At 33.1% G+C, this 25,540-nt stretch overlaps 2 pseudogenes; both read left to right on the top strand.

The window, feature by feature from the left end:
• The first annotated feature begins 7,293 nt into the window (after window positions 1-7,293).
• LOC149217399 (uncharacterized) lies at window positions 7,294-13,782 on the top strand (annotated as a pseudogene).
• A 963-nt stretch (window positions 13,783-14,745) lies between these two features.
• LOC149217398 (myb-related protein 308-like) lies at window positions 14,746-16,084 on the top strand (annotated as a pseudogene).
• Window positions 16,085-25,540: the final 9,456 nt, after the last annotated feature.

Below are 25,540 nucleotides of genomic sequence, written 5' to 3'. Positions count from 1 at the left end.
TTTACTAACAAAAATAACTATGGGAATTACATAAAAAAAATATTTCCTATAAAGTTACAAAAAACAAATCAAATCAACTCAAATGCCTGATAGATCCACGGTGAAGAGGGTTCTATTCTAGCATACATGAAGCCAACAGAGAGAAGGAAAATACTAGTGACCTATTTGTTTCCAGTGATAAAGATCTTGAAGAAAGATTAAATCAAGGAATTTATCACTAAATATAAAACGCACTATGTCAAGCAGGTTGTGGTCAGCTGGTTAGATCAAAGCACTAGCAATGCTTAGACCTGGGTTCAAAACCTTCTGAAGACATGTTCTCTGTTCATATGGGTCAAGACAAAAGAAACAAACACTCTTCAACAACAATATTCAAATCTATTAGATGATGGCCTGTAGCAACCATCTGTAGACATGTTCCCTTGTTAATATGGTTCAAGGCAAAAAAAACAAACACTTTTCGACGACAATATTAAAATCTAATAGATGGACTGTAACAACCATTCACTACAACAAATTCTTGTAAAAGATAATTTCATTAAATTCGCCATATTATAAAAGAGATCCAGATTCCAGAACACCATTGCGATATAGATTCATAACAGCAAGCATTACCTCTGGCCTTTCTTCTTCATCTAGCTTTGAAGCCTGACTGTCAAGCATCATGGCTTCCAAGCTCAGAACGACGGAATGCTCCTTCCAGTAGTTCAATTGAAGAGCCCTCTCGCCTGAACACATACATTCAGGCTTAATAACAATAACCCACCTCAATAATCCCCAAATCAACCCATAATAAATAGCCAGCCAGGCCAAAAAATCAAAAGATATGACAAATTCATGCCACCAATCGGATTCAAATAGAGGAAAAAACAAATTGCAAGCAAATTTTAACTACAAAATCAATAAACTCTTGAAATTTTCGATCAATAATCGAATACCCAAAACAAAATGTGCAATGCACTTACCATTGACGGCCATGGTTCGTGAAAATGGTATACCCAGAAAAGACTGGATGAAAAGTAAAACCAACCGCCAATAAAGGAGATGCTAGCAGCCTTCAATGGCGATACGAGAGCGAGAAAATGTTCTGGATCTTCGGTTTGAGTTTCTTCCTTTCTGTTGCATGGGCCCTGGTCCAAAATGCTCGCAGATGTATTGCCCAAGTGAGCCCAGATTTCAAGAAATAAAACCAAAAGCTAACAAAGGAGATGCTAGCAGCCTTCAATAGAGATACGAGATCTTGAAAATGTTCTTGATCTGCGGTTTGAGTCTCTTCCCTTCTGCTTCATTGGCCAAGACTCTTTGCCTGATCCAAAATGAAAGAAACGCTCACAGATTTATAGATCTGATGAGCTCAGAGTAACCGGCAGACCAAAGAAACAATTAACTCTGAGGTCAAGAGTTATATAAAAGAATGGGAAAAAGCAGTAAAAATATTTGGAAAAAGTAGTCACACTTCAAATCAATGGTTGAAAGTGTCTCACTTGATCTAACAGAACAGTCTCACCTGATCGAATAGAACAGGATAAAAATATTGATGATTGTTGATGCATACGAAAACTTATTGACCTCACATATTCTACATTGATTTTTGAATGGCGATGACCAGTCGTATAATGATATTGATAATAGTTTAAGCCACACAGGATTGCGTGCGAATATTCAGTTTTTTCATTCACGAGCTAAAAACTAGTCGATTTACATGGGATTGAATGGGAATATTCAGTGTTTTGATTCACAAGCCAAGTGTGGTAGTTTTAAGAAGCATATTGTTCGATGATCAAATAAAATTGTGATTTTTTTTTTTCAGAACTAATTATTTTAAGTTTACCATCGATTAAAGTATATATTACATCATAATGAGAATTTTGTATTATTTTATAAAAGGTAAATCATTAAAAAAAAATAGCATTTTGATGCTATGTTTTTACAAAACAAGTATAAGGACAATAAAGTCTAAAAATAGCCTAAGCAAAAAAAAAGGTATAATTATTAAAATTTGTTTATTAAATAAATAAAAAGTTGATATATATAATTTTTATATTTTTGTTAAGTGTGATTCAATTTAAATGTATAATTTTGCTTTTGATAGGTGAGAAAAATTATTATAAATCAGTGGTCAACTAATGAATGGAAGCTGAATCATCACTCTTAATCAAGGAAAATCATGTCACATGGAATAACCCCCTGGTGGTCCGTCAAAGGGAAAGCTTCTACTCTTGTCACAAAGAAAATCACGCCACATGGAATAACCCCCCGGTGGTCCATAAAAGGGCAAGTTTCTACTCCTGTCAAATGCCACCTCTGAGCCTTGGGTCATTAACATGTTTCCTTCTCAAAAACGAACTTTTAGCCAATCAAACACATTTTTAAGGCATAGTCCAAACCCATATAGATATATATATATATATATATATATATATACACTATTTAAATAATGTTTGAAAATATAATTTTATTGTTATATTGTAATTATTTTTGAAATGCATTAATATTTTACCATTGCAATTACTCTATTTAAAAAAATGTTTAAAAATATAATTATGTCGTAAGGCATTCCCCTCTGAAATGAACTCCCCTAAATGCCTTTCTGTCCTAATCTTAACCATCAGATCCATTGTTAGACGATTCAACAATTATCTGTCATCCAATTTAATTAGAAAACATTAAAATAATTAAAATAATTAGTTAATTAAAAAATTAATTAAACCTTACAGAGCCCGTCCGTCTACCCCGCAGGTCCATCGTGTGCATGCAGATAGCTTGTTTGTTGCAGAGGAAGGCGGGGGGGGGGGAATTCCTTTGTTGCAGAGGAGGGTCGGGGGTGAATGCCTTTGCTGCAGAGGAGGGCTGGGGCGAATGCCTTTGCTGCATGAAGATAAGGAGGGCCACATAGGGCTGCTTTTTCTGCAAGAGGAGGAGGGCCAGGAGGATGTGGAGGGCCAAAAGGAGGATTATTTGTAGATTTTCCCTACATCGGTTCTTAAGGACCTTTGTGCAGAAGCTAATTGGACGGTCGAGGAAGATGCAACCAGTTACCGCAAGATTATTTGTTTCCCTTTGTTCTGATGGTTTCTTGCTTTTGCTCTATTTTTAGGGTTATTCCTTTTTTGTGACTGGTTTCTTATTTGTGCAGGGATGCAAGCCAATGGAACACGTAGAGGTAGGATGGGTGGTGGTATTTGGATGATGGCATTCCCTTCAGTGGAGCCTTCCTCGCCTACTTTCAATATGTTGACCCCGGCCACACAGCTTCAACACACCGTGGCAACGAGGGGCAACAAGCCATGGACGTCGGGGCAGAGTGGAGTCTCGTCTCCTTGCAATAACTGGGCAGGTGAGGAGGAGTGGTTATTACCGCCATTTCAAGAAGGCATGGATGCTGCAGATGAGTTTTCTTTTGAGAGCGTTGCAATCAGGTCATGGCAAGGCAAGAGGATTCATTAGGAGTGTGGGGGAGAGATGGGATCTGATGACCTGGAGCTTATGTTAGGATCTTTCTCGACATCTTCTTCAAAGCTAAGATCTGACCGAGAACCCTTGTTTTTTGTTAAAGAGTGGCTTGTATTGCAAGAAGAATAAAGAAGAACTAGCCATCCATGATTATGTAGTCATTAAGGGCATAGATTCAGAGTTCATGCTTGTGGGATTCTTTTTTCCAACTTTTGTTTACACTATTCTCCATTGACATGTAAATTTAGTTTAGGATTTAACTATTTCAAGTAACTGTAATCTTCCTTTGGCTATTTGATTATAATATGCAGAATCCTTTCTCTTTTCTTGAAAGTGTTTCTAGAAACAGAACACACCTTGAGGGTTGCACTGTATAGGACAGGCTTCGTTTCATAGAACAAACTTCGATGATGATGTGTGATTACTATCAAAATATTGAAAGAAATGAACATGGAAGCGACCAAACAAGTTACTAATTTATTCATAGGCGGTTGTGTCTGCATCCCTTGGCTATTTTTTTGTAATTGGAGTGAATTTGTGGCTCTTTTGTTATAACTTAAGTGAATTTGTAATATTAACATAATGGTAAAGTAAATGGAAACTGCTCAATCCATGTGATGTCTGTGCAAGATATCAATCACGCATATGATAGTAGGGGGACGATCACATTCAAAGAAGCTCTGTAATTACTGTGGCTACACTCTTCTCAATGGTAATGGAAGTTCTAATGTAGTATTGAACCTTGGAGATCATGTGAAAAAGAGGATGAGATGCCCACATGGGCATGTTCCTGTGTTTGTTGGGCAAGAGGAGCAGAGGTATTACATCCCCATAACTTACTTGTCTCATCCAACTTTCACTTTTCTTTTGGAGAGAACAAGGTTTGAATCTGGGTTTAAAAACGATTGTGAGGGAGGTATCTTGGTCGCGTGTGATGTGGAAGTTTTTGAGCATGTGATCCACTTCATTCAAAACAACCTCTCCCAGACTACAAATGTTGTTCTTCAGGATATTCTCTACTAGTTTGAAGCAATGGATTTCTCTGGTCCACATATTGTTGAATAAAGATATTTCTAAGCCATAGGTTAACGCAATCGGCCTTCTTCTCCTATATGTTAGTGTGATATGTATAGAGGTTTGGTTTTTTTCTTTAATATTTGAAGTACTTCAAATTCTGGATGGCTTAGATGACTTGCAGCCTCTAGGTTATGAAATATTGTATATCAGGATGGCTAAGCTCAATTGTAGCTTCTAGGTTTCCATGCATGACATGCGCTTCTATCTATTCAACAGAGCAGCACTCTATGTATAACTTTTTTGTTTACAATAAATATATACCGTTAGCATTTGAATTTATGTTTTAGTTAGAAGTTTTCTTTTGTTATGGAATTTTCTTAAGGGACCATCATTGCCATTACTGTAAATTCAGTTTCTCTATTAAGAAGAAAAAAATGGAAATGGGCTCAATTTGTTGATATAAGATTTTTTTAATCCAAGTACTTTGAAAGAAGATTGGAAGTATCAAAATACTGGGAAATCGTTGTATAGAGAAGGGAAGAAGATTGGGATTATCAAAATATTGGGAATCAATGTATAGAGAAGGGAATTGCATTTTTTAATTTGGGACTTTTGGAATTCCATATTTTAATTTGGGATTTTTTTTTTTGTTTTTTGTTTTTTTTTTTGTTTTGTTTTTTGTTTTTTGTATTGTTTTTTTAACTTCTATTGCTGTGTCACTGTTTTCTTTGTAGATCTTTGAGACCATGTGAAAATGAGGATGAGATGCCCACATGGGCATGTTCCTGTGCTTGTTGGGAAAGAGGAGTAGAGGTATTACATCCCCATAACTTACTTGTCTCAAACAAATTTCACTTTTCTTTTGGAGAGAACCAGGTTTGAATTTGGGTTTAAAAATGACTGTGAGGGAGGTATCTTGGTCATGTGTGATGTGGATGCTTTTGAGCATGTGATTATTCAAAACAAACTCTCCTAGAGTACAAATGTTGTTCTTCAGGATATTCTGGACCATCTTGAAGCAATTTATTTCTTTGGTCCATATATTATTGAATAAAGATATTTCTAAGCCATAGGTTGATGCAATCGGCCTTCTTCTCCTATATGTTAGTGTGATCTGTATAGAGGTTTGGTTTCTTTCTTTAATATTTGAAATACTTCAAATTCTGGATGGCTTAGCTGACTTGCAGCCTCTAGGTTATGAAATACTGTATATCAGGATGGATAAGATCAATTGCAGCCTCTAGGTTTCCATGCATGACATGCGTTTCTATCTATTTAGTAGAGGAGCACTCTATGTATAATTTTTTTGTTTACAATAAATATATACCATTGGCGTTTGAATTTATGTTTTAGTTAGAAGTTTTCTTTTGTTATGGATTTTTCTTGAGGGACTAGCATTGCCATTGCTATAAATTCAATTTCACTATTAAGAAGAAAAAAATGGAAATGGGCTCAATTTCTTGATATATGATTTTTTTAATCCAACTACTTTGAAAGAAGATTGGAAGTATCAAAATACTGGGAAATCACTGTATAGAGAAGGGAAGAAGACTGAAATTATCAAGATATTGGGAATCACTATATAGAGAAGGGAATTGCATTTTTTAATTTGGGACTTTTGGAATTGCATATTTTAATTTGAGATTTTTTTTTTTTAAACTTGTATTGGCGTGTCACTGTTTTCTTTGTAGATCTTGGAGATCAAGTGGAAAAGAGGATGAAATGACCACATGGGCATGTTCCTGTGCTTGTTGGGAAAAAGGGGCAGAGGTATTACATCCCCATAACTTACTTGTCTCATCCAACATTCACTTTTCTTTTGGAGAGAACAAGGTTTGAATCTGGGTTTAAAAATGGCTGTGAGGGAGGTATCTTGGTCACGTGTGATGTGGAATTTTTTGAGCATGTGATCCACTTCATTAAAAACAACCTCTCCCAGAGTATAAATGTTGCTCTTCAGGATATTCTGGACTAGCTTGAAGCAATGGATTTCTCTGGTCCACATATTGTTGAATAAAGATATTTCTAAGCCATAGGTTAATGCAATCAGCCTTCTTCTCCTATATGTTAGTGTGATCTATATAGAGGTTTGGTTTTTTTCTTTAATATTTGAAATACTTCAAATTCTGGATGGCTTAGCTAACTTTTAGCCTCTAGGTTATGAAATATTATATATCAGGATAGCTAAGCTCAATTGCAGCCTCTAGGTTTCCATGCATGACATGCATTTCTATCTATTCAGCAGAGGAGCACTCTATGCATAATTGTTTTGTTTACAATAAATATATACCATTGGCATTTGAATTTATGTTTCAGTTAGAAGTTTTCTTTTGTTATGGAATTTTCTTGAGGGACCAGGATTGCCATTACGGTAAATTCGGTTTCACTATTAAGAAGAAAAAAATGGAAATGGGCTCAATTTCCTGATATATGATTTTTTTAATCTAAGAAATTTGAAAGAAGATTGGAAGTATCAAAATGCTGGGAAATCACTGTATAGAGGAGGGAAGAATATTGGGATTATCAAAATATTGGGAATCACTGTATAGAGAAGGGAATTGCATTTTTTAATTTGGGACTTTTGGAATTGCATATTTAATTTGGGATTTTTTTTTATTTTTTATTTTTAACTTCTATTGCCATTTCACTGTTTTTTTTGTAGATCTTGGAGATCATGTGAAAAAGAGTGTGAGATGCCCACATGGGCATGTTCCTGTGCTTGTTGGGCAAGAGGGGAGAGGTATTACATCCGCATAACTTACTTGTCTCATCCAACTTTCAATTTTCTTTTGGAAAGAACCATGTTTGAATTTGGGTTTAAAAATGGCTGTGAGGGAGGTATGCTGGTCACATGTGATGTACATGTTTTTGAGAATGTGATCCACTTCATTCAAAAAAACCTCTCCCAAAGTACAAATGTCGTTCTTCAGGATATTCTAGACCAGCTTGAAGCAATGGATTTCTGTGGTCCACAGATTGTTCAATAAAGATTTTCCAAGCCATAGGTTAATGCAAAATCAACGTTGTCCTCCAATATGTATGTGTGATCTGTATAGAGGTTTGGTTTTTTTTTCTTTAATATTTGAAATACTTCAAATTCTGGATGGCTTAACTGACTTGCAGCCTCTAGGTTATGAAATACTGTATATCAAGATGGCTAAGCCGAATTGCAGCCTCTAGGTTTCCATGCATGACATGCGTTTCTATCTATTCAACAGAGGAGCACTCTATGTATAATTTTTTTGTTTACAATAAATATAAACCGTTGGTGTTTGAATTTATGTTTCAGTTAGAAGTTTTCTTTTGTTATGGAATTTTCTTTAGGGATCAACATTGCCATTGCTGTAAATTTAGTTTCATTATTAAGAAGAAGAAAATGGAAATGGGCTCAATTTCTTGGTATATGATTTTTTTAATCCAAGTACTTTGAAAGAAGATTGGAAGTATCAAAATATTGGGAAATCACTGTATAGAGAAGGGAAGAAGATTGGGATTAAATTAAGTAATTACATCGATAAAAAAATTTAATTAATTATCTTGTTACATTCACAATTTCTTATTACAAATATTAAAAGCCTACATAATCTCATTCATTAATTATTTATTGAAAATACATTAATATATACTTATGCTCATCTTATAAGGCAAATTATTTAAAAATAAAATATTAAGAAATAAAATAGAGATTTTAACGCAGGTCAACACAGGGGCTTTTAACACATTTAAAAAGTCCATGTACATAAATATATAACACTCTTGGTCCAAGAAATCATTCATCCATTAGAAGAGACTTCAGTGTATAGCTGTATTTCCCTCTCACAGATTAATTACGATACAACTGCACAGCCAATACCGCACTGAATTCAATAAATTGCATTCTATACAGGTGGATCTATTATCAGAACTCATAAATTTACAACACTTAATTACTACTGGAATTATTAACTTTTATCTGATCTTTGATGTATTTTCGCTCTATGCATAGCTGCTACATCCAAAGCAACATTCTACAATAGGCTCTACAGCCACGATCCATTGTTGTGCTACATTTTTTGCTTTTAGACTAACAATAAAGCTTGCAATTAAATAGTTTCTACTTAAGAACTCAAAAGAAGTCATGAAATTTTTCATTTGTTTAGTTGGGCCAACATGAAACATCTGTTTGTGGTTGCACAGAGAGGGATCAAAATGTTGGTGCTAGAATCTAGCTCCCATTACTGATTGTATAGTGTTGTTTCTCAAGGTTTTCCTCTGCCACAAGAGCTCATGAAGTCTAGATCCCAGAGAATGGTATCATCTTTGCATCAACTGTCATCAAGAAGAAGGGAATTGGGAGATGATGAGATTGAACTGTAGCATCAAAAGGATGAGTTAGAGACCATTTATGTGTCTCATACATGCTTGACATGGGAGGCACTGCATTGGCAATACAAGAAAATTCAACAACTGGCAGCCTCCAATTCAGAACCTTCTCCATGCTATGATAGCTCAGCAGAGCAATTTCAGTACTTTCAAGTTTTGTTGCAGAGATTTATAGAGAACGAGCCCTATGATCAGGGACTCAAAAGCCAAGTCTATGCCAGATGTCGGTACCAATTGCCTAAGCTGCTTCAAGTTCCTGCTGTCAAGGGTAATTAGCATCAATCAAATATTTTATCCTATTATATTCTCAATACTTTGGGCTTGTGCCCATATTCTTTCTTGCTATATCAGATAAAATCCTAATGTCTAATATATGTGTATGCAGAAGTAGCTTCAATAGGAGAAGAAGAGGACAAGATCTGAGCAGAACAAGCAACTTTAGTCATTGCCTCCTAGTTGGCTGGAATCTTGGAGGGTGCTATCATGAATTTCTAGGATTTCCTTAAGGAAGACAAAGAAAAAATTTCCAAAAAATTGGACATGTTATGGAGACAACCAAAGCAAATGGATTGCACAAACTTGGCTCTCTAGAAGGTGATTAAAACTTGCTTGAATAAGGTGAGTTTGATTGCAAGAAGAGAGCTAGGTAGGACCATCTATTAACTCTTATTGTGTGTACCAGGCTGGTGATATGGTTGTATTGAATAAAATGATAAAATAGGATAAAATATTCAATTTAGGTCCACTAGGGTAGTCTTACATGTGTTTATTTCCTTTTATGATGGAGAGAAACCCACTTTGAGATCACACAAATTCTCTCACACACAAAGGAAACATGTATTAAGCTCCTTTGATAATAGAAGGAAATCAACTCAAGAAGTCAAACACCTTCCCTTACACATACACTCAAGAGCATTCAGGTCTAATATGTATACCTCAATGTTGGGAAGAATGTCACTGATTCAAACAAATCACTTGTGTATCAAATATTGAATCTTAGTTGTCATGCAACTCTAAATTCAATAAACCAAGTTTGATACACCAGTCATCTAGTCTAACTAGAGATATCCATGGAGATGCAATATATCAAAGTCGGGTTTATATGAGTCTGTGTTACATTTTGATTATCTTAAAATGAAATTCAGGCTTCCTTCAAATTGATAAAAGCATACAGTGAGAGTGCTTACACTTACACTGTTGTTAATATTATGTATTGAGTTTTTTGTTAGTTTCTCTTATCGATTTTGTGTTTTGGGGTGTTAGCTATGCTTATATAAAAGCAGACTGTCATCATGCATGCCTGGTCTTTCTTTGTTTTTTCAAATATTTTGTAGTCTTTGTTAGTCTTTTCAAATCTTTGTTGAGTTTGAAAAAACTTTTAAACTGTTTAATTGTTTGGTTGCATGAGATGATTTCTTAACATTTCCAAATCCTGTAAATTACATTGTTTGACCATGGAAACGAAAACTGCTAAATCCATGTGGCAGTTGTGCAAGATATCAATCATGCATATGATAAAGGGGTTCAATTTTGCTATGCTATCTGTTCAATTTTGCTTATAAAAGCACACTATCAACACATAGCTTCCTTCTCTTTGTTTGCCTTTTCAAATCTTTGAAATGGACAAATCTTAAAGCCCATCAATTGAGCTATGCTTATAAAAGCAGACTATCATCATACATGCTTGGTCTTTCTTTGTTTTTTCAAATCTTCTGCAATCTTTGTTACTCTTTTCAAATCTTTGTTGAGTTTGGAAAAAATTTTAAACTATTTTGATTGTTTGGTTTTAGGAGATGAGTTCTTAACATTTCCAAATCCTGCAAATTACATTGCTTCACCATGGCAAAGGAAACTGATAAATCCATGTGGCATCTGTGCAAGATATCAATAATGCATATGATAGTAGAGGGGTGATCACATTCAAAGATACTATGCAATCACTGTGGCTACACTCTTCTCAATGGTAATAGTAGTTATAATGTAGTATTGAAGCTTGGAGATCATGTGAAAGAAAGGATGAGATGCCCACATGGGCATGTTCCTGTGTTTGTTGGGCAAGAGGGGTAGAGGTATTACATCCCCATCACTTACTTGTCTCATGCAACTTTCACTTTTCTTTTGGAGAGAAACAGGTTTGAATTTGGGTTTAAAAATGATTGTGTGGGAGGTATCTTGGTCATGTGTGATGTGGAAGTTTCTGAGCATGTGATCCACTTCATTCAAAACAACCTCTCCCAAAGTACAAATGTTGTTCTTAAAGATATTCTAGACCAGCTTGAAGCAATGGATTTCTCTGGTCCACATATTGTTGAATAAAGATATTTCTAAGCCATAGGTTAATGCAATTGGCCTTGTCTGCAAAATGTTAGTGTGATATGTATAGAGTTTTGGTTTTTTTCTTTAATATTTGAAATAATTCAAATTCTGGATGGCTTAGCTGACTTGCAACCTCTAGGTTATGAAATATTGTATATTAGGATGACTGAGCTCAATTGCATCCTCTAGGTTTCCATACATGACATGTGTTTCTATCTATTCAACAGAGAAGCACTCTATGTATATTTTTTTTGTTTATAATAAATATAAATCGTTGGAATTTGAATTTATGTTTCAGTTAGAAGTTTTCTTTTGTTATGGAATTTTCTTGAGAGGCCAGCATTGCCATTGCTGTAAATTTAGTTTCACTATTAAGAAGAAAAAAATGGAAATGGGCTCAATTTCTTGATATATGAATTTTTTAATCCAACTACTTTGAAAGAAGATTGGAAGTATCAAAATACTCAGAAATCATTGTATAGAGAAGGGAAGAATATTGGGATTACCAAAATATTGGTAATCACTCTATAGAGAAGGGAATTGCATTTTTTAATTTGGGACTTTTGGAATTTCATTTTTTAATTTGGAATTTTTATTTTTTAACTTGTATTGGCATGTCACTGTTTTCTTTGTAGATTTGGCTACTCTACGGGATTTGAACATTAAATCTCTTAATTTAAAGAATACTTCAAGTTTATTTAAACTGCACCCTAAAAACAAAATATAAATAAATGAAAAATAAATATAAAATTATAAATATGAGTTCAATTTTATCTTAATTTTAAATAGTTCTTACTTAAAAACTCAAAAGAAGACATGAAATATTTTCATTTTTTTAGTTGGGCCAACATCAAACATTTGTTTGTGGTTGTAGAGAGAGGGATCAAAATGTTGGTGTTAGAATATGGGTCCCATTACTGACTATATAGTGTTGTTTCTCAAGGTTTTCCTCTACCACAAGAGCTCACGAAATCTAGATCCCAGAGAATGGTATCATCTCTGCATCAATTGTCATCAAGAAGAAGGGAATTGGGAGATGATGATATTGAACTGCAGCATCAGAAGGATGAGTTAGAGACCATTTATGTGTCTTAGACATGCTTGACATGGGAGGCACTGCATTGGCAATACAAGAAAATTCAACAACTGGCAGCCTCCAATTCAGAACCTTCTCCATGCTATGATAGATCAGCAGAGTAATTTTAGTACTTTCAAGTTCTGCTGCAGAGATTTATAGAGAACGAGCCCTATGATCAGGGACTCATAAGCCAAGTCTATGTGAGATGCTGGTACCAATTCTCTAGGCTACTTCAAGTTCCTGTTGTCAAGGGAGTTCTTGCTGTGAAGGGTAATTAGCATCAATCAAATATTTTATCCTATTATATTCTCAATACTTTGGGCTTGTGCCCATATTCTTTCTTGCTATATCAGATCAAATCCTAATGTCTAATATATGTATATGCAGAAGCAACTTTAGTAGGAGAAGAAGAGGATAAGATCCCAGCAGAACAAGCAACTTTAGTAACTGCCTCCCAGCTGGCTGGAATCGTGGAGGGTGCTATCATGACATTCTTCGATTTCCTTAAGGCAAACAAAGAAAAAATTTCCAAAATACTGGACATGTTATGGAGACAGCCAAAGAAAATGGATTCCACAGACTTGGCTCTCTTGAACGTCATTAAAATTTGTTTGAATAAGGTGAGTTTGATTGCAAGAAGAGAGCTAGGTAGGACTGTTTATTAACTTTTCTTGTGTGTAGCAGGCTAGTGATATGGTTGTATTGAATAAAAGGATAAAATAGGATAAAATATCCAATTAAGGTCCACTAGGGTAGTCTTACATGTGTTTAGTTTTTTTCATGATGGAGAGAAACCCACTTTGAGATCACACAACTTCTCTCACACACAAAGGAAACATGTGTTAAGCTCCTTTGATAATGGAGAGAAATCAACTTAGGAAGTCAACCACCTTCCCTTACACATACACTTAGGAGCATTCAAGTCTAATATGTATACCTCAATGTTGGGAAGAATATCACTGATTCAAACAAATCACTCATGTACCAAATATTGAATCTTAGTTGTCATGTAGCTCTAAATTCAATAAACCAAGTTTGATACACAAGTCATCTAGTCTAGCTAGAGATATCTATGGAGCTGCAATATATCAAAGTCGGGTTTATATGAGTGTGTGTTACATTTTGATTATCTTAAAATGAAATTCAGGCTTCCTTTAAACTAATCAAAGCACACAGTAAGAGTGCTTACACTTACACAGCTGTTAATATTATATACTGAGATTTTGTTAGTTTCTCCGATTGATTTTGTGTTTTGGGGTGTTGGTCTCTTAATAATATTACCAAAATTTGCTTTGCAGAAAGAGGCTAGACTGCAAGAACTCAAAAGAAGACGCAAATTTGTGAGACAAAAGATGAGATCAGACGTCAGCCCGAGCAAGGAGGAAGCAACTGAAATCTTGCTTGGTTTTATTCATATCAAGATAATATCTTGAGTGTTGAAGATGTACAAGATCAGTAAAGACCATTTATGTTGGTGTGAAGAAAAACTCAATAAACTGGTTGTATCCAAGGGCAAGCTGCATGGAGATTATTCGCCTGTGTCTTTCCCATCCTAGAAATTAAGCCAATCTTGATTCTTCATGGATCTTAGCTTACCAACTGTTAACATGGATTTGTTAGTCTAAGGGAAGGCTAAATCTCCTCCCTTCTAGCTCCAAAAATGTACATAGAATAGAATATTTGTATTTACTTAGGACTTAGATCCTATAGGATGTAGGATCATGGCACAGAGTAAGCTCTAGGATGTAGGATCATGTCACAAGGTAAGTTGTTTACTTCAATGCCATCTCTACATTTTTTATGCTCATGTTTTGAAGTTTTAAAACATCCCCAAGGTAAATACCTAGTTGTTTTGTGGATGAATCTATGATAAAAAAGAAACACCAGTAAAGAAACAAAATCGCATAAAATTTGACTTATTTCTTCTATGCTATTATTTCTTATGCCATTGCCTTACGACATTTCCTTTGCATCATGTGATGCAAATGTTAGTTTTACTATTATGATTATATTGTGATTATGTTTAGCATGTGCCAAATATCTTGAATTATAATTACCCTCTTACAAAAATTAAAAAGTGTAATTTATTTGCATTATTTTCATAGACTTAATAAGCACCCAATTAAAATTTTTAATATATATATATAATCATGCTTATTTTACAACTTATAAAAATAATAAAACTTATCATACACACATTTAAAACTATATAATAGTTACCTTTATTAATGCTAAGTTGGCAGCAATATTTATTCTGTAGCATTGTTACCAAAAGCATAAAGCACATCTATATTCACTTTTTATTAGAGAAGTACAATAATTGTCAAATATTTTTATCACAAAAGTGATATAAATGAAAATATGTGAATTTAAAAGGTCACTGTTGATTTATTTCTGAATGGCAAGAGCTAACGGGCATACCATTGGGCATTAAATGCTCGACTACATACACCCCGATAGCGGTTTAACACGCGTGCGCGGTGATAGATAAATAAAAAATAAATGCGTGTTAAACAGCTATGGAGACGCATGTAGCGAGGCATTTAATGCCCAATGGTATGCCCGTTAGCTCTTGCCTTTCTGAATGGTGCCTTCTATAATAGCTTTGAACTTCCAAGTCAGTGAAGAAAACTTTTCGTGCACGGATTGGAAACACGGATTTAAACTTCTTCCTTCCGTATCTTAGGGACAGGAAACATGGATGCGAGAAATAAGGTACTCCTTCCTTCCATCCGCTTCAAACTGCAAAACCGATTTGCAATAGAAAAGACCTCAACTTAAATAATAGCAACCACGTACCAATTAGATATGTATTGCCCATCTCACCAATCAATTGAATAAGATGGCCATTTGGTGACCTCTGAGCTTATATCAATTGCCGAGTCGCAGAATATTGAGCTTAAATCCAGAATATTCGGAAATCAGACTTGGATTCTATTCTCTCCGCTATACTATTCTCCCCGCTCTCTCTTCGATTCGGACTTGGTGACGGTTTCCTAGAAGTGCGTCTGTCTGTTAAAACGGGAAGATCTCCGTGCTGTGAGAAGGCTCACACTAACAAAGGCGCCTGGACCCAACAAGAAGATACCCACGGGGAAGGCGGCTGGCTTTCCCTTCCCAAGGCAGCAGGTTTCTTGCTTTTTCGGGATTAACAGTTTCTTCGCCTCTGCTTTTTCAATGGAATTAACAGCTTTTTGTTAACCGCAATGAAAGATTTTACCATGTAACTTTGCTTCATATTTTTAACTGCAGGACTGCTGCGCTGTGGGAAGATTTGCAGGCTCCGATGAATAAACTACCTGCGTCCCGATCTGAAGCGCGGAAACTTTTCAGAAGAAGAAGATGAACTAATCATCAGACTCCATTCGCTCCTGGGAAACAAGTATGTAATTTCAGCGCCTCTATTGCTTCAATGAATTCCCTTACTTATCAGGACCGATACTTGTATAAAACAGCGATCTGTCATGTGCCTAGAACTTTCAATTTTCATGACGTTATATTTGAAGTTTCAATTATGGACGAAATGGATAAAAATTAATCTGTGAAACTGCACAGGTGGTCTCTTATTGCGGGGAGATTGCCGGGGAGGACAGACAACGAGATAAAGAACCACTGGAGTACACACATCAAGAGAAAATTGTCGAGTAAAGGATTCGATCGGCAGACCAATCGCTCCCTATGCGGGCCTCACAACAGCACCACTGCCCTCAACTCTTCCAACTCGAAGGTTTGAAAAGCTCGCCGATCGAGTCAGCAGCTTCTACAGATGAAGAGCATGCCTGTCCCGACATTAATCTTGATTTGTGTATGGGCTTGCCACTAATTCTGCCCCCCCGTAACTTGTGGCAGCTGCAGTGAATGTATGAACTTATGAAGTGAGCCTATTTAATTGAATTGCAGTAGCAGTAGAGGTAAAGTGAGGCCAGAATCGAAGATTCAAGGGGATCTACAAATTGCATCGATGCTTGACGTGAAACCCAAGTGCTCGTATCGGCTGCAGAAGTCAATTGTGGAGCCTTCAAGCGGTGAAAGCCTCTCCGCCGAAAAAAAATGAAGTATATTCGCTCTCGACTGGTCCAATGAAATTGGAGGTTGAGATTGCGTTCACAGGAGGTTGAGATTAGGTTCATTAGATCAACATATTGTTCGTTTGAGTGCAATATTGGTTTAAATTATCTGAAACGTGTGATAACATTCCCATAAATATAAGTTCATTTTCATTAATCAATAAATTTAAATATATAATTATTGGTATAAATATGGATTTTTTTTTCCAAAGTTATATAATGTTGAACTCCCCAAAAAAAATAACAACTTACAACTTTATTTCCTCGTTTTTAACATTTTCATAAAATATATTTTAATATTTTGATGATGATTTATAGACATTACAAACATTTTTATCTCTAAGTCAATAAGATTAAATGTGATTTTTCTTTTTTCTTTTTAAATATTATATTGGTGACATTTTATTTATTTTTATTTTTATTAATATTACATAATTATTTTAAAATTTGTATCCCACTTATAGAATTATATATATATATATATATATATTTTAGTGTCCTCATAAGTTTTATAAGTTGTTTATTTTAAAATTTGTATCCCACTTATAGATATATATATATATATATATATATATATGTTTTAGTGTCCTCATAAGTTTTATAAGTTGTTTATTCATGTTATTTCAAAGTTGAATAGATCTAATTAGTTTGATAGATAAATTCTCTAATTATATTGTTCTTATATTTGTGTGTGGTGAAGACAATTGAGTATTTTGAGAAATTTTCTTTTTATATATATTATTATTTTATTAATGGAGATAGTATGTTAATCATATTTGTGTGTGCGATAATCAATCTAGTAGAAAAGAATAGCTCATGACAATTTTTGTAGTAGGAGTGGACAATTTAATTTGAAAATTTTTGAGTGTTGTGGAATAGACTAATGATTATATGGTAATGTGAGTCACACATTATATTTATAAGAAAGTTTATTATGTCATGTTTGACTTGATGTATTGGCTTATGTTATTGTGTATATTGTTGTAAGACCTAGAGAGGCATGCATACTCCTTTGTCATGTGTCCATGACGACTTCGATAACTTTTCTAGTATATTTTGGTAACCTCTATTATGAAGTCATTTAACACTTGAAAGAGTAGGCCATGGGTTGGATGGATGCTCTATAAGTGGACAATATTGTTGGTTGTAGACTCTAATAGGTGAAGTTTTACATCTATGGTGAGTTCATCAAGAATTTGAATAAACCATGTACATGATGGACATCATACTAGACCAATGATTGTAGCGGTTGGTAACCCATGAATTTTGGTGGATGGTTGTTCCTTTATATAGACATATAAAATTTAGTGATGTATGCATGTTCAATGTACAAGATGATATTGATAGGTTGGAGTGAGGATAGAAGATTCTAATTATACAGTTCTTCAGCTCATAGCAGATCATGTTGTAGAGGAGAACATTGTTGAATACCTCAAGTATTAGACATTACAACAAGTAATCGTTAATGAGGAGTGTTAGAATATATAATTCCTACTTGTTTTACATGTGATCATAGGCTTGAGAAGAAGGCGATTCGTATTATTTAGGATTTGGTTTGATCTAGTTGTTTGAGAGATATTATCCAGCTAGACGCTTCCTATATTGGTGTGTGATTGAGATATTTGCTCAACTAGTTTTCTCTATGATCAAGGAAACTTGTTTATCTTGAGAAATCATTCTTGTATTTATATGCATTCTTATTTTATTAATGGATAAAGTGTGCTTAGCACATTTGTGTGTGAAATAATTTCTACCCTTAGACATTTTAATGACAACATGGAACACCTCTTTCCACATGGGCTATAAAAATCAATTGTAAATTTGATTATTAATGTAATTGGAACTTTAATGTTCATAAAACTAGAACTCTAATGTTGTAATATCAATATAACTTAAACCTTAGATCCCAAATTTTGTAATTTATAAATACTTTGTGTAATCTATCTTCAAGCAAATCCACCCAAAGGGATCACTTCCTGCGGGTAATTGGAACTTTATTATTCATAAAACTAGAACTCTCATGTCGTAATATCAAAATAACGTAAACCTTAGATCCCAAATTCTGTAATTTATAAATACTTAGTGTAATCTATCTTCAAGCAAATCCACCGAAAGTGATCACTTCCTGCGGGCTCAACCATGAAGCCTAACCTAGAGGGTGTTGAGAGAATTGAACCATTGACATCTCAATAGAAAAGTTGCTTAACCAATTGAGCTAGTCCTTAGGGTTGTCTAATTGATTAGTTATAAGTTACCTCACTACCTAATTTATTCACTAGGAATAGTGATTTCCTTACAAATAGTGAAAGATATTTTTTAATGATGTCTTTAAAGTCTACATAGACACTGAAGTTAATACAAAAAATAAAATAATAAAATTTATTCAATATAAACATCTTGAAATCAATGCACAACATTATATATTATGATAAAATATTTTAGTGGAATATCTCTAGTAGTTTATAGATCACAATTCCTTCTATTGCACAAAGATGGGGAGCGGCGTAGAGGCTAGTGAGTGGGATGTTTGTGGTAAAACGCACTTGAATGTTAATCCCTTGGTTGTGATAGCTAGGTATTGGGTTGAATGAGGAAAACCAAAACCATAGGTAGTAAATTAATCCTTGATGTTTTATTGCCTAGCACAAGAATGAAACCTAAACAAGTTGGTGCCTATGGCTACGAGGGAAACATGTTTTCAGAACTATTTCCCCAACTGAAATTCATAACAAATAAGAAATTTTATCCTTATCATTATATGTTTATGACTAATGTGCAGAGAGGCACATTCTACAACCCAATATGAGGGAGATGTTATGTGTATGACTAATGTGTAGAGAGGCACATTCTACACCCCAATAGATGTGTAAGTATGTCAGTATCCAATAAAATAATAATAAAAATAAAAATAATGTCAACCCAAAACAAAAATGAAAATAACCATATAGATAAAAAAAACTAGAGTACAATTCAACACAAAGAATGGAAAATCCTGCTCCAAAATCTTTAAAAGAAAAAATTCATATCTTATAGATATATTAAAATATTAAAATACATAAATATTCTAAAATATTTAAAAGAAAAAACCATATCTTATAGACATATTAAAATATTAAAATACATAAATATTTCCATGTCAAAGTTATGATATTTGAAAATATTAATTTAATATAGTTTTATTATAAATTTTGTTATTCTGCCATATAAAAAATATCATTAAATTTATTATTAATATTAGTATTATTATTATTATTATTAAATTTAATATTAATATTAATATATCATAATATTAATATTATTAGATTTAATAACTTTGAATTAATAACTTGAAAAAAAATACATTTAAAAAATATAATTTATCTAGATAAATCTAGACTAATTCTATAATCCTATACTTCATTAAAATATGAAATTTTATATTTCTAGTTTCTTAAAAATAGTAAATGGAAAATGGATTATCCTTTTCTTAATATCAAGAAAAATGAATTAGAATATGTATAAAATGAAATTTACCAAAACGAAGATTAGCTAATGCTTTTGTTACACCATATCGTTTATGCTTCAAAATGTCGATAACATTTTCATTCCATAATACCCACGCTTCACATTCAAACAATAAAGTTGGATATATGAAATTTCATATTTCACGTTTCTTGAAACAAGAAAATGAAAAATGAATTATCACTTTCCTAACATCAAGAAAAATAAATTAAAATATGTATAAAATTAAATTTACCAAAAAGTATATTGGCTAATGCTTTTGTTACACCATATCATTTATGCCTCAAAATGTCGATAACATTTTCATTCTATTATACTTCACATTCAAATAATAAGGTTAGGATATATGAAATTTCATGTTTCAAGTTTCTTATCGTAAATGAAAAACGAATAATTAAGTTTAAAAAAAAAAAAAATCTTGTAAGTTTCATTTATAAATTAAAAAACTTAGAAGTATAATTAGCTAAATTTATAGGTAAATTTAAATGTTTATATGGTATATGTCGTTGATAGTAATTAGTATGATTTAAATTTTTATTTATTTATTAAAGTGGTAAGGTTGATCAGTGTTTTTTAATATTTATATGGTTTATTGGACTTTAAGAGGGTAAGAAATTAATGGGAGTTTTTAAACATTTTATTTTTATGCTTGAAAAGAAGTGAGAAGCATTCTCACATCACCATAGTTTTACTGAGCTAAAAGATCAAGAATGTTAGTAGTGTGATAAATATTTTCAAAATTAGATTGAATGTAAATATAAGATGGAAAATCCAAGGTAAAATATTTTTCATCTTCAACCCTCTTAGGATAGCACAGTGAGGAAATTTTTCATCCCTTAGTGTTTCGGGAAGTGACTAATGCCGAGATTTCCATTTTCTTATCTTAAAAATGTTCCTTTTCTTCCTTAGTAAAGTTAAAAAGAGAATTCTCATTTTTGAGATTGAGTTCATCACCTCCTTATAATATCTTAGTTTTCATTTTATAAAACAACAACCATTAAACGTGTCAGTGTAAATGCATCAATTGAGCAAGAAATAAGAAAGATGGATGACAATTTAATGTGTTTTTTATTTTGTTTTGTAATATACATGTTTCGTTAGTTTTAATAAAAATATTTATGAAACCTTAATAGTCATACTTTCATTATACTTGGTTTGTTGTTAATATTACAATTTAGTAAGAAAGAAATGTTGTAAAAATATTTCACTCTCACTCATAATCACAAATAAAAATATTTTGATTTCCATATGAAATAACATCAATTAGATCAACTTCAAAAACATATAAAGTAATTAAATGCTAAACAAATATTAGATTTATACAAGATGTACAATTATTATAATTTTAAAAATATTTTAACATAATAAAAAACCATTTAAACCATTTTAATATCTATACTAATTTATTTATTATCAATATCAATATCTATATATATATATATATATATATATATATATATATATATATATATATATATATATATAAACAAATATATATTTTAATATCTATATATCTCTATATATATATATATATATATTTATATCAATTTCAAACTAAAAATAAAATAAAATAAAAAATCGTAAAAAATCATTTGCTCTTAAAAGCTTAGTAGAAGAGGAAGATGTGTAATCCATTTAACTTTTGATATAAAATTATTATATGAAATTTCAAATAATAATAATAATAATAATAATAATAATAATAAATCAATACAAACAATAAATAAAATATTTCAATATAGAGAGCTTAGTAATTTTGATGTATATTTTGTAATGTGAATAATAAGGTATACAAATAAAATATTTCAATGACTATGTTAAATAAAATATTTAGATATCAACTATCTATAGATTAGATATGATTGAAAACTTATGTACACATTATATAAAGCAATGGAAAAGAAATTTCTTAGGTTTAAAACATTTAAAGTAATCTAATTGTTTTACATTTTAGTTGGAAATTTTGTTTGAAAGAACTTGTATAGATCCATGTGAACCTTGAATTTATCAAATACGAAGCGAGGTCAAATCTTTGGGGGTGCAAACCCTTTTTAACACTCTAAAAGAGGATTACACCTCAAGAGATTTGATCCCTCTCAACACTTAATAATCCTTGGTTAAGATGAATCTATATTGGTATAATGCAAAATATTCTCATCTAAATAACTAATATGAGTTTGATTTTTCTTTCATCATATTTTCTTATACTTTATTGCAATAGATAAAAAAAATTTAATGCATTAATGTAATTAAAACCAACAAAACAATATTAAACTTTCAGTAGAAAAGCAAATAGCCAAAGAAAATAAAAAATAAATTATTCTCTACATAAATAATCTCTATATATTATAACAAATAGATAAAACGATTTGTTTTCCATTATTTTTCCTAGTTAATTTTGCTCCAAATTTGGTAGAAACTTTAAAAAAAAAAAATTTTATAAAGTTCAAATTTATTAAAAATTTTCATGAAATTGAAACCATTTATACATTTTTTCATATATATATATATATGCCTCTGTGTTTTTTTCATTGACTATTTATCAGTTGACTAAATTATTTTTTATATTTCTATTAAATATTTTAAATTTATTTATTTTTCTTATTGTTGATTAATTTTCTGAGGGTGGTGGTAACATGCTTGAGTTTGAGAAAATAACTTCACATGATAATTGCATTAATATCATTTTTCCCGGGAATTGTTTACCTAGGTGATGAATTTGACCATTTTGTTGAAAATGCAGCTAGAAATTTCTAAATTAATTTTGTCGTAAATTAAATTAGGATAAAAAATTATAATTCCACATTAGAATACAACTTGTATGAGTTAAATAAGTTAATTTTACCTAGTTGGTTTAGTTAATTCGAGTTGAGAGTCTAACTTGAATCATAATTGAGTTTATTTTGAGCCGTAGTTAATTAATTCAGTTAAACTAGTTCCAACTAATGGATGAACGAGTAGGAGGTCTAACAGTGGGGTGATGCTTCATGTGTTCAACCAATTAACTTATAATTCAACCATAAATAACTCATGCATGTGTGATCTGAGAGTTACCCAGTTGAGATTGGAGTTCAAGGGAAGTATAAATTATCACTTGTATAATCATCCAAATGGCATAGGTGGTGTATGCAGTCAGAGGAATATCCTAAAGGAACTGCGCGATTGAATGGAGGAAAATTCCTATTAAATAAAGGCCTTATTCCTCATTGAACAATGCAAGGAAACAAGGAATTGGGAAAACAAGAAATTGTTTAAGTATTGGCCTATGAATGTTTAGGAAGTAGTGAGAGAGATAGAGATAGTGTAGAGGTTTCTCATATTTAAGCAATGCAATGTAATCTTCTCATATTTTCTTACTAATGTAATATGCAAATAGAAGGGGTTTTTAGCTGTGGCTTTCACCCTGAAATCATTGTGTAATATGTTGATTGAATTCTTTCTCTTATATGCCTCATTATTTCTCGATCAATTAATTATTTTGGCTGATGAGTAGAGTAGATTTAGGTCTTTTGTTTTAGAAAATTACATCAACAGCTTGAATCTACAAGGAATTTTTACATGCTATCAAAGTAGAAATCACTCTAGAAGAGGAAAATATGAGTTTGTCTTTTGTAGGTGAAATCAAATTTGCAGTATGATTCTTCAGAGCTAGCAAGATGTCGTTATATGGATTGAGACTTGAATATGCCCTTGAGGGTAATTCAAACTATATTTCTTGGAAGGATAGGATGGAGTCGGTTTTAGAAGACAATGGGCTGAAGGAATTCATAGGCATTGATATTCCTAAGCCAACTGGTGCTCAAGCTCTGGCACACTAGAGAAAAGGTGTTGCAAAGGCGAGAAGGAATATCCTAAAGGGATTTCAAGATCATATTTTCTCGAACCTCTACGGTAAGGAGAATCCATATGCAATGTGGAAGGCCTTGGCAAACATGTTTCAAAAAAATAGTGACAATAAGAAGATGGCACTGAAGTACAAGCTGAGGAAAATCAAGATGGAGAAGCGAGATACAATACCAAAGTATGTGACCAAGTTCATCCAATGTTGGGATGAGGTTGGAAATGTTGGTGTTACAGTTACTAAAGATGGTCTGGTCAACCTAACGCTTCTAGGCCTGCCTAAGAGCTGCCACGAGTACCAGGATTCAGCAAATGGGAGGGATAAGCTACCAAAGTGGGAGCATTTGTGGTCTAACTTGGTGCAAAAAGAAATTTAGCAGAACAATAGAGATGGGACCTCATCCAAAGAAGTAGAAAAGGATTTTTCATTAGTTGGCAAAGAAAAGAAATCCAATGGAAAGAAGTCCCGAGGCGAGGAGGGCAAGAAGAAAGGCTTTTCCAACATCAAGTTCTTTCAGTGTCATCAATTCAGGCATTATGCCACGAAATGTTCACAAAAGAAGTCAAGCAAGAATGAGACTGAAGTAGAAATAACAAGTGAAGCTTTGGCTTCACAATTCGAGCTTGATTTTACTCTCATTACATGCATGACAAGCACAGTAATGGGAATCATACAATATCTCGACAGTGGTGCCTCGTTCCATATGATAGGTAAGAGAAATCTCTTCAAGGACTTGAAGAAGAAAGACCTCAAGCAAAACATTGAGTTTGGAGATGATGGGAGGAATAATGCGACCAGTATCAGTATAGTTACTCTTTAGAGAGCGTTTGGATCCCCTCTCAAACTCACAAATGTGATGTTTGTTCCATGACTGAAGAAGAATCTTGTTTCCATCGTGGTATTGGAAGACTATGGCTATGATGTGATATTTAACAAAGGAAAGGTTTTCCTTAGACACATCGCCACAGGAAAGGTGAAATAGACTGGTGTGTCAGTTAAGAACCTGTATGGACTTTAGGTTGAAGAAGAATGCAAAGCCTTGAGAAGCAAGGCAAATGTTAGAGACTCGGTGGTTGAGAGTGAGCATAAATTACTTGTCAACATGCAGCCTTAGAAGAAGCCTTAGAAAGTTGTGGAGAAACCATTATTGGAGATGCAGAGAGGAGATAGGGTGGAACTATCCACTCAAGAAGATACCTCTAGTAGGGGGAAATTTAGAGTTAAGTGGGTAGATGGAGCTCATGCAACCATACATCCAGGTGTGAGGTGGGTCGATATGAAACCTTAATCCAAGAGTTTCAGAAATTGGGCAGGGTCCATTGAGGTGTGTATGTCTCATGGATCATTACCATATTATGGGGGCCCACATCATTTGGCAACAAGAGGACTACTACTAGTCAAATATTGAGGAGTGCAAATCATTGTTGACAACAAAGTAGGAGGCTCAGTAGCAGAGTCAACATCAACGCAGTTTTCCTAGTAGACAATTGCACACACAGTTGATTTGGTTTATTTTTATTTTATTTTATGTTTTTCAGTTGCATATGTTGCAGCACCAATAGTGAGAAGTATTTCATGTATTACATTCCAAAGGTGATGGATTAGCGTAGATGTGGATCCGTTTCTAAACGAGAGGGCGTGTTGAAAATGTAGCAAGAAATTCCTAAATTTAGTTTTTCCTTAATTAAATTAGGAGGAAAATCAGATTGCCACATCACAAGACAACTTGTATGAGTTAACTAAGTTAATTTGACCTAGTTGGTTCAGTTAATTCGAGTTGAGGGTCTAACTTGAGTCATGTAGAGTGTCTCCTACTTTGTAGGAGCCCTAGTTGAGTTTGTTTTGAGGTGTAATTAATTAATTTAGTTTAATATAGTTAAAGTGAATTAAACTAGTTCCAGCTAA

This window comes from Pinus tabuliformis, chromosome 1_1 (genome assembly GCF_031772625.1).
Source record: "Pinus tabuliformis cultivar Carrire ecotype Pingquan chromosome 1_1, CPIR1, whole genome shotgun sequence".
Lineage (NCBI taxonomy): Eukaryota > Viridiplantae > Streptophyta > Pinopsida > Pinales > Pinaceae > Pinus > Pinus tabuliformis.
This window is presented reverse-complemented; position numbering and strand designations above follow the sequence as displayed.